Raw genomic sequence first — 10,830 nt, 5'->3', positions numbered from 1 at the left:
CCTCTGGGGCTCCTTCCTGGCCTGGGGTTTCTTTGAGACAGGCCCAGGAGAGTGACAGCTGGGCCTGACAGGGAAGGACAGGCTGTGACTCACAAAGGTGCAGGAGTCCTCATCCCGGAGTCACCGGGAGCTGACGGGCTAGGCCATGGGGAGGCCTTGAGACCAAGCTCTGACTTTGGAGATCAGCCAGGCTTGGCTGGGCACCTCCAGTGGTTTTGAACAGAGGGCGCCATGAGTTAGCTGGTGCTTTCAGAAAGCTAAACCTGGCAGCAAGTGGCTTCTTCAGAGAAGGGACTCACCCAACATCAGAATGTTTACCAAAATCGATCACACGGTGGGCCGTAGAGGAGGTCTCGTTACACTGCAAAGAATCTGTGTGGTTATACCGTGTCTCTGATCACAGTGAAATACAAGTAGAAATTAAAAGCAAAAGAATAGCTCAGAAATTCTGTTTGGAAGCTAAATAGCATATTGAAAATAGAAACAATAAAATAAATCAGAAAAATCAAGAATGACATGATTTTGAGGATGCTACATGCCCAAATTTGTGGAACACAGAGAGAGGGAAATCTGTGCCTTTAAATCCATTTATCAGGAAACAAGAAAAGCTGAAAACAAACCAACTAGGTGTTTGCTCCTAGAAACTGGAAAAAGAGCCACAGAGCAAACCTAAAGGAACGGGAAAGATGACAGGAATAAGGACAAGGACAGGCACAAATAAAATAGAGATTAGCAAAGGTGCAGACAGGTTCTTTGGAAAGATTAACAACGACAGAGGGAGGGCCACGAGATGGTGCTGTCAGGAGGGCGTGCAGGACACAAGATGCTTTGGGCTGTAGGCATGGGGAAAAGGGAACCAGGTTTCTCTACGCATCTCACAGGACTGGTTTGCCTGGGACAGCCCTGGATTCTGCCTGTGATCCTGGCTATCACTCATGGCATCTCCCATCCCCTCAAAAGGTCCTGCTTTGGAAGGTAACTGACACCAGTGCCGTCCAATACGGAACCAAGACCCATGTGTGGCTACTGAGGTGTGCGGTTGGTGCAAATTCACACCAGATTTTGAAGATTTAGTATGAAAACAAGAAAGTACAGCCGGGCGCGGTGACTCAAGCCTGTAATCCCAGCACTTTGGGAGGCCGAGATGGGCGGATCACGAGGTCAGGAGATCGAGACCATCCTGGCTAACATGGTGAAACCCCGTCTCCACTAAAAAATACAAAACACTAGCTGGGCGAAGTGGCGGGCGCCTGTAGTCACAGCTACACGGGAGGCTGAGGCAGGAGAATGGCATGATCCTGGGAGGCGGAGCTTGCAGTGAGCTGAGATCCGGCCACTGCACTCCAGCTCGGGTGACAGAGCAAGACTCCGTCTCAAAAAAAAAAAAAAAAAAGAAAGTAAAACATCTCATATATATATGTATATGTGTGTGTGTGTGTGTGTGTGTGTGTGTGTATATATATATTTTTGAGACGTAGTCTTGCTCTGTCACCCAGGCTAGAGTGCAATGACATGATCTCAGCTCACTGCAACCTCCGCCTCCCGGGTTCAAGTGATTCTCCTGCCTCACCCTCCCGAGTAGCTGGGATTACAGGTGTTACCACCACTCCCAGCTAATTTTCGTATCTTTAGTAGAGACGGGGTTTTGCCATGTTGGCCAGGCTGGTCTCGAACTCCTGACCTCAAGTGATCCAACTGCCTCAGCCTCCCAAAGTGCTGGGATTACAGGTGTGAGCCACGGTACCCGGCCTCATTAATATTTTCTATGTTGATTATAAGTTCAATAATATTTTGGATCTATTGAATTAAGAATTAATACATTGTTAACATTATTTCCACCTGGTTCTTTGATGTGATTACTAGAAAATAAAACATGACGTCTGTGGTTTGCATTCTATTTTTGTGTTCAGTGCTGATTGACACGGTCACTCCAGCCATGGGCAGGACGCTGGGATAGGCCTGGTTAAAGGCAAAGGCTTGGGGTTTAAATGCAGACCCCAGAATAAACTTGTCTTAGTCAAATACCATCTCCCTACGTTTCAATTTCCCCTTCTCTAAAGTGGCAATAGGACGGATCTCGGTCTCCAAGTGAGGAAGGTCCACTTAGGTAACTTGCGTAAAGCACTCATTGCTGTGTGCTTGGCGTTCATTAAGTATTAGTTGCCAGTCATAAAACAGCGTAATGATGAGACGCTCTTTTCCCCACAGCCCTGTGACGCCGCTTTATTGCTTAGGAAGTGATAGTACACTGAAATGTTCAGTGGTTTGCCCATGGCCTCAGGAGAGCAAAGCTGGCCTGCCCATCTCACCGCACGACAGTGGGGTAAGACGGGCAGCGGGATCTGTCGCCTGTGCTCCTGTGAGCTGCTTGGCCTGGCAGAGGGGACTTCTTTGCTTCTAACCAGCTTTCCTTCCTCCGGCTCATCCTATGCTTCCCTAGAAGCTTTCTCTGCCCACCCAGCCCCCACCAATCTCAGCCTGTCCTGGCCTCGAGGGAGGTGAGGTTGTTCTCTCAGCCTCCTCTGCACATTCCGGGTTCCCCAAGTTTGGAGCTTCGACTTTCCCCCTCTTTCTCCCCGCTTGGTGCCCCCAGCACAGAGCATGAGTCTTGGTCCTCCACAGAGCTTGACTGGGAGCTTGACAAATGTTTCTTGGTTCGTCAAACAAACTCTCCGGCTTGAACTAAGTGCCTTTCTTTCAGATTTCGGAATGGATGGGTTTCAGCCATAGCAAATCTGAGAGTCCTGATGTGTAGAAATGCCCTTGGGTGCCCTTGTCTCTGCACAGCTGCCAGAGCTGGTCACCCCAGCCAGACATGCTGGTCTGGGCGCCTCCTGGGAGGAGCCCCAGGTGATGGCACCTGTTTTCATGAACAACACAGCAATCTCCACTTCAGTAAGGGCCGACCGTGCTGTTGATTCCTGTCCTGAGACCCTTCTCCCCTGCTCTGGTTCTAAGTGTAGATCCCTGGAGATCTAGGTCTGACCAGATGAGACTAAGAGGGGGCGTAGACAAGGAGCCATGGGAGGCAACACCCCCGGTGGTGGATTCCTGCCTCAGTTCCAGGGAAGTCAGAATCTGGGGGCCACGCTGGCAACATCTGTCTCTTGGCTTCCCAAAGAAAGATGAACGTGCCAGCAAAGCCAGGAAATGTCAAGACCAAGAGCTCACATGGACGTAGAACTTCACAGCTGATAAAATACTTTATGCTCTTTTATTTAATTTTCACAAAATCTCTGCTAAAGAGTGGTATTATCCCCATTGTACAACAGAGGAAGCCCAGACAAGTGAAGTAACTTGGCCAAGAACTCATAGGGCTTGAAAGGGGCCCACCCCTCACCTGGCTAGTGTGAGGGTTTAGATGAAGTAATGCATACCAGTGCCCAAGACAGAGGAAGTGCCCTGTGAATGGTGGCCACTGTTGCTACCATTGGGCCCGAGATGTTGGAGAAGTCCCTGAGTCCAATCAATTACCTGGGAGGGTGAAGCGGTGAACCCTGGAAGAGGGCGGATGAGGTACTGTTGACGGAGACCCGGTTGCCTCGAGGCTGGGAGGCACCTCCAGCTTCCGACTCCTCCCGTTCTCCAGACTCCTCTGGGACCAGACCCTGCAGCCTGGTCTCTCTCACTCTTGCAGGGTCTCTGAACCTGAAAGCAGCTTGGGAAGGGTGTTCTGTTGCAAGGCATAGGGGGTTTATCGGAGGAACCTGGATTACCGGAGGAGTCCGAGGTTGGAGGTGCCATCCAGCCTCCAGGGCACCATCCTCCCTTGACAACGTGTCACTCACTCTCTCCCAGGGCTGCACCGCTTCACACTTCCAGTCCTCTGTATGTCTTCTGTCTCCTGTCTGTCTGCACCAACACGGTGACTTGTCCAAGCCCCATGACCGTGCAGGGCCAGATTCCACCACTGTTGCACTGCTTGGTCGGCTCAGTTCCAATAGGCTGTCACTTGGCTTCCTGGGCCCTGCATCCAGCCCTGAATTAGCCACATGTCATGGCACACTCAGGCTGAGTCATGAATTTGGAAGGGGACAATGGCTGGCTTGACAGGGTGGACACACTGAGCTGGGTCCTAGGATGAGCTTGCCCACCCTGTGGTGTGACGAGGGGAGCCTTACACCTACACGTATTAGGGACCAAGGAGGGAGGTGGCCACTTTCATCATGGAGCTGTCTCCGTAGCCCGCATCCCTGGAAAGGAGCCACGATTTCCCTGCCTGGCTGCTCCCAGCCACGACCCCAGTAGCCCTCCGTGGGGACCAGCTGAAGGGACTTTTTCTGAGTGCCAGCAGAGGGGAGGTGCCTCTGTTTTCTAAGCTCTGCCTTTTTTTTTTTTGTAAATTGAGCTTCTTAAAATCATCCTCTTTGGGACAAGCGGCCTTGACTCTTCTCCCATGATGTGCAGGGCTAATGTTAAAAGGTAAAATTGTGTGCGGGTTCCCAGGCAATCATAATTAGAGTAATTGTCCCGTGTTGCAGACACCCCTCTTTCTTGGAAGCTCAAAGCACTCTGTGAGCATTATCCAATTAATTCTGGAAATAGCCGGGTGAGAGAGGTGGGGGCAGACCACGCACTGTTTCTGGCCAGAGAACGACAGCCGTGAGAGGTTAAGTGACTTGCCCAAGGTCCCAGAGTCGGAAACTGAGACCTGTTCAGCGCTCAGTGGATCAGCATCCAAAAGGCATTTACTCCACAGCTGCAGCTCACATGGCAGGTAGGAAGGCCCAGTTTCATATGAGTGGCAGAAATTCCCCATCCAGCTCCCAGGTCGCAGTGTTCTCCGAAATCCAGTGGCGTGGCCCCCACCCTGTCCACCTTAGCTGACTACTGGGCCTCCCGCCCTCCTCCCAGCTCCTGCAGACCGCTGAAGGTACTGAAGAGCCTGAATTAACGTTCTTGTAGATAACAGGCGGTGGTGACCAAGAGAACTAACCAAGCCAGATACATTTTATGGGTTGCAGAACAAATTAGCTATGAGGAATAACTGTTTCTGAGAAATAACAGTCATAACTGTTTAAGTAGCTCTCTTGCTGGTGTGGTTTTATGGCTAGCCTCCACTGAACTATAGACACGCCAACCCATGGGACAGATGGGCAGTGGGACCCCTACAAGTGACTTTGATCCCAGGTTCCATGACAGAAATGGACTATGGACACCCCAGGTCATGCTGGGGAAACCGGTGGGAGAGAGAGAGGCCCTACTGGTGACCTGTGAGAGTCCAGGGTGTGCTGGGACATGGGTAGGAGGGCGTGAGGCCCTGCTGGTGACCCGTGAGAACCCCAGGGTGTGCTGGGACACAGGTGGGAGAGGATGAGGTCCTGTTGGTGGCCTGTGAGAGCCCCAGGGCATGCTGGGACACGGGTGGGAGAAGATGAGGTCCTGCTGGTGGCCTGTGAGAACCCCAGGGTGTGCCAGGACATGAGTGGGAGAGGAAGACGCCCTGCTGGTGACTTGTGAGAGCCCTACGGTGTGCTAGGACATCGGTGGGTGAGGATGAGGCCCTGCTGGTGACCTGTGAGAGCCTCAGGGTGTGCTGGGACATGGGTGGGAGAGGGTGAGGCCCTGCTGGTGGCCCGTGAGGGCTCCAGGGGATGCTGGGACACGGGTGGGAGAGGATGAGGCCCTGCTGGTGGCCTGCAAGAGCCCCAAGGCATGCTGCCATTCAGGATGTGTATGGAGAGCAGGTTTGCTGGAAAGTCCTCTCCATGTGTGGGGTGATGACTGGAAAGATGGAGATGTGGGAATCTGTGAATGTTTCTGGGGATGGCCTCCATGCCGGAGTCCCAGAGCGGGAGCGTCCTTAGCAAATGTTGTATCCAACCAGGAGGAGGGACGGGCCAAGCCCCGTAAGGTGCATCAACATTTACACACTCATCACAACATAGCAGCGCCAGGCTCTGGAGAGGTGCCAGGGAGCCAAAATGAAATAACAAAAACCAAACAAAGCCCCAGGTCCTTGCCCTCCTGGGGCTGGCTGTCTCGTGGGGGAAGCAGACATCCATTTTTAAGAGCCACACGGATACATGTATTATATAGGTGGTGAATCCCAGGAGGAGTGGGGCTAGGGAGATGTGTGGATAATGGAGCTGGGGGCGGGGACCGGCAGGGGCTGGGGATGCAGGAGACTCCCTAGGAAGGGGCGGTTGAGGAGGACCTGATGGGTGTCACCTGTCAAGCAGCGTGTGTGTGTGTGCATGGTTGTACCTGTGTGTGCATAGAAGGGACAGGAAGGAGGCTGTCCCAGATACAGGGAATAGTAAATCAGGCTCCCTAATGGGAAGGAACCAGAGAATGCATAAAAGGGGAGGGGTCTTGGTACTGCAAGAAAAGGAACCCTATATTCAATATACCTTTTTTGGGGTGATGTAAATCACGGATATTCAAGTCCATCTAAACTTTCCTTATGGGACTGTACAAGGGAGAGCATGGAGAGGCTTAATGGGGGCACGCTTAGGAGAGGGTTAAACCCAAATGGCATGGCCCTTCTGGCTGGTCCCTGGCTACTAAGCTGTGCCTGGATTATAGCACATGGGGCTGCGGGGCCCCCACCGGAGGGCTGCAGAGTGAGGGTCCCTGGAGCCTGAGTCTTGGCTGGGGGCCCAGAGTCCAAGGGATTACACAATGACACAGGGGATTGGCACAGAAGAGGTGCGGCCAGCATGATTATATCGTCCGTCCCTCGTAGCCTCCCAAAGATCATTGTCCACCTTGGCTGCGTCTGCTGCCAAGGATAAGGCCCTTTGGGTATCTGCCCCAGGCCTGTCCTAGACACAGGGAGTGAGAGGGAAGTCTCCAGAGGGCTGTCAGGGACTTGCTGCTGGAGTGTGGCCCCAGGAAGTCATTGGGTGGGGTGTAGGGGCCCCAAGTGTCCTATGACAATGTCGTCTAGGGCCTCTGCAGGTCCTTCCAACAGTGGGGTCTGCACTGCCAAGCTCACTCGTTTTGGCCACCCCCCCTGCCCCCAGTGACACAGGGAAATGGGCAGTTTTGCCTTTCACAGGGCTCATTACTTCGTTATCAATGTCTCCTGCCCCCACCCGTACTCCCTGCCGCAAGGTCCCCCATCTTCCCATCTTCAACAGTGGGTAGTGGGCCTGCGGGCCTCTGAGGCTCAGCCCTAGCTCCGATCGGGCCCAGGGCTCAGTAGGCTGCTTCCTCAGGGGGAGGTCTCAGGCTCCTGGTGAAGCCCTCTGAGCTTCAGGAAGGTAACTGCAGCCATTTGAACAGCCCTCACTGGCCGCCTTCCCATCACGGAGAATTAGGTGGCTGGGCTCCTCCCTCCTGCCCTATGATTATACAATAGATTTAAAGTCTCTGATATCCACAAATCTACATCAAAATATATTCTCTAGCTGTAGGGAACGTCTCAGAATTGTTAACCTTCTCCCCAGGTATTAGAGGTAACACACTGTGAGATTAGATGTATATTTTCTTCAAGATACACCACCCATTGAGGGGTTCATATTTACATCTTTTGTTGATATTTTTTATAGATTAAAAGCGCCTCTTTGCTAGGTGATAATTCTGCTAAGTACTGTAATTTGCTGCCATTAATATTTGTCTGAGTCCTAGTTTGCAAAATATATTTGAAACCACGTTAGAAAGTCGCATAATTGCTTCTTCGCGAGCTGGGGGAAATAAGCAGTTCCTTTACCCAGGCTTTACCCTGTTAACCTCGGAGGGGAGGGGTGTTCACGCAGTCCTGGGATCGGCTGAGCACATCGGCCATTGAATTCCAGTGCCTACTGGGGGAGACGATGCGGCCCAGCTGGGCCCAGCTGCTGGTGGCTTGTGGGCTCTGCCCTGCTCCTCCCTGGGCCACGGAGGGACGTGAGACCCATGGAGAATGCACCACTCCTGCCTAGGTCTTAAGCCCTGGGGTGTAGGGAGAGCTGCCTAACCCCTGGGAGCCAAGACACTGCTCTTCCTGGGCCTCTCTTGGGTCCTCATCTGGAAAATGAAGGCATTGGCCTCCCAGCCTGACTTTCCCAAGGGAGGGTGTGAAAAGCCCCGCCCAGCAATCAGATGGCTCTTTGCCTGTCCCATTGTGGGCATTCGACAACTGCTCAGGGCATGTGTGAATGACACAGCTGGTGGCCTGGCCAAGCCTGATCCCTGAGAGCTTGGGCTGAGCATGCCGGGATGCACAGGGCTGGGTGGTGGGGCAGGGGGCTCTCTGTGGTCAACACTAGGGGCAGGAAGCCCAGGGTGACCAGCACCTGAGCCTCTGGTTTCCAAGGCAGCTGGAGACCCCGGCTGTCTCCTGTGCTCCCCACACCATACACACCCACCCTCCAGGCCTCCCACCATGGGAACAGGCAGCTCCAGGCCCTTGCAAGCAGGGGGGTTTTATAGTCATGGGACTGCTTACAAGAGGCTGCACCACACAGATCGAACATCCGTTTCCAGTTTCTGTGCGCATTCTTCAGGGTCTTCTCTTGCACCCCAAGGTGGCAATCAACTGGGGTATCTCTAATCAGAGGAGCCTTTTGCCTTCTGTTGATCTGAAATCTTTCCTCTCCAACTACCCAGCAGCTGCCCCCAGGCATGAGCTAGGGCCACACGGAGCAGGACTGAGCTCTCACCCCCTCCTCAACCATCAGGAGCCTCCCAGCCAGCCTCAGTTTACCCAGCAGTGAGATGGGGGTAATGATGGTCCTCACCTCACGGTGGTGTTTGCTGTGAGGATTAAAAGAGTGAAGGTGTGGCGAGCATTTGGAATAGCACCTTGTGAGAGTGTAATAGCATTTGGTAAAGGTTATTGGATATTATTATATGGTACATCCATCAGTGTGCAGAGTGGATATTTGTGTGTGCAGAGCCTGTGTGACTGCGTGTGAGTGCTCACTATGTGCGTGCTCACATAGTGTGTGTGCTCACATCCTGTGGGATGTGTGTGCACACATAGTGCGAGTGTCTGTGTCTAGAGGGGTTGCCCATGTCTCTGTGGGTGATCGATCCAGGCCCACACCCTTCCTGGGGCACACACCAGCACGGCCTCCTAATGGTTTCATCTTCTGCCCCTCGAATTCTATTCTCTGATCTCCCCATGTCACCCTCCTGCCTTGGCTCCCAGCCCAGCTTGCACATGGCCTCCTGACCCCTCCAGCCTGCCCTGACCTCTTGCCATTGCTCAAAATACCTTCAGTGATGTTCAGGCCTTTGCCCTGCCGTTCTCCCTGCCTGGAGCACTCTCGCTTCCTCTTAGCTGGGCCAACTTCCACTCCTGCATGGATCCTGACTGAGACGTCGCCTCCTCTGGACCCTCCTCAATCTCCCAGGGCCCCTGCATTGAGCTCACCCTGCAGCCCTCTTCTGCATGGTGCCATCAGCTGCCTGCTCCCCTGCCTACGTGGGAATGCACCTGAGTTGGGAGCCGTGTGGCTGGGGCTCACTCCCACAGCCTCCTTATCTCCCATCCTGGCTGAGCCCACTGTGGTCCACACAGCCCTGTCCTCTGTGGCTCCCGAGGGTCTTGGACCCTCAATTTCCTTGCTGAAGGCGGAAAGGCTGTCTCAGGGGTGGGGCCAGTCCTCAGACACTTGGTCATCACACACCTGGTCATCAGGCGCCCGTCCATGCCCCAGCATGACACGGTGGAGGGTGGGAGAGTAAAGGGATAGTTTGGGTGAAGTGAGTGAGTCAGCTGGCTCCAGTCTTCCGGGCTGCTGGGCTTAGGACAGTTGGGAGCCGGTGCCCAGCTCGAGAGAGGCCCCTCTAGCCCAGGCTGGCCACTGGGCACAGTATAGCGAGGCAGATGGTTGTAGGGTCCAGCCCCTCTGAGCCAGGAGTGCAGAGGCTGCCCTAGCCTGCCTGGGCCACTCTGCCTGCTAAGAAGCTTCCACCAGTGGCCAGTGACCCTCTCCCACACTGCAGTTTCTGGTCTTTGGAGGGCGAGTGCTTGTGTCTTCAGGCATGACCCCATCTCCTCCTCAGATTCCCACAAGGTAGGGGAGGGTGCCTGGTGGAGCCCTACTTGGCTGAACAAGAATTTAAGGCTCAGAGAGAAGTGAGTGACCCCAAGTCACAAGGCTCACCGGGCCTTGGGCTTCTGATGTCAAACTGGGTTATTCCTGAGACTCACAAAGGGTGGTACAGCCACCCAGGTCCAAAGAAAAAAGCTCAAGGCAGGAAAAATTGGGTGCTTGAGCTGCTGCGGGGAGGGGCTTTGTCCTATGGGCTTTGCTCAGCAGATCCTGATGCAGGCCCAATCCCAGCCAGACCCTTCTCTGTGCCTAGCCACTGGCCTTGCCCTGGCCACACAGGCCACAGAATGGGCCCTGCACGCTGGCCTGAGGGAGGGCTGGCCCTGGCCCTGGAGGTGCAGTGCCGATGACCCTACAGGAGCCTGTCCTGAATCTTGAGGGGTTGGGAGACTGGGTCATCCACTCTGATGGGGTGAGGCCTTGGGGCAAATCCCCCAGCGTCAGCAAAGTGAGCTGGAGCCTACAATGGGGCTCGGGCTGCCAGCTACATGCCCTGCGCCATCCCTCACTTGCCGGCCCCAGGGTGAAGGGGACGACTTACTTCTCTGAGCCTGGTTCCTGTCTGCAGAGTGGTGACTGTCCTGGCACGTGCTTCCCAGGAGCGTGGCGAGCATTAAAGGAGATGTGGTCATTCGGGTTTCCGCAGAAGCAAACTCTGAGAGGAATCTGAGTGCATTTGGGAGGAAGTGCAGGGAGTTAGCAGGAGAAGAGAAGGCAGCCAGGCACCATGTTCAGAGGCAGCTTAGGGCTGCTGGTAACAGGGGCTTCGGTCTGCTGGGGTCCTCCAGGGAACAGCAGAGCACAAGAGCCCTGGGAGTTATCTTCCCCGAGGGCAAGGACT

This window comes from Theropithecus gelada, chromosome 19 (genome assembly GCF_003255815.1).
Source record: "Theropithecus gelada isolate Dixy chromosome 19, Tgel_1.0, whole genome shotgun sequence".
In the NCBI taxonomy this organism is placed as follows: domain Eukaryota; kingdom Metazoa; phylum Chordata; class Mammalia; order Primates; family Cercopithecidae; genus Theropithecus; species Theropithecus gelada.
This window is presented reverse-complemented; position numbering follows the sequence as displayed.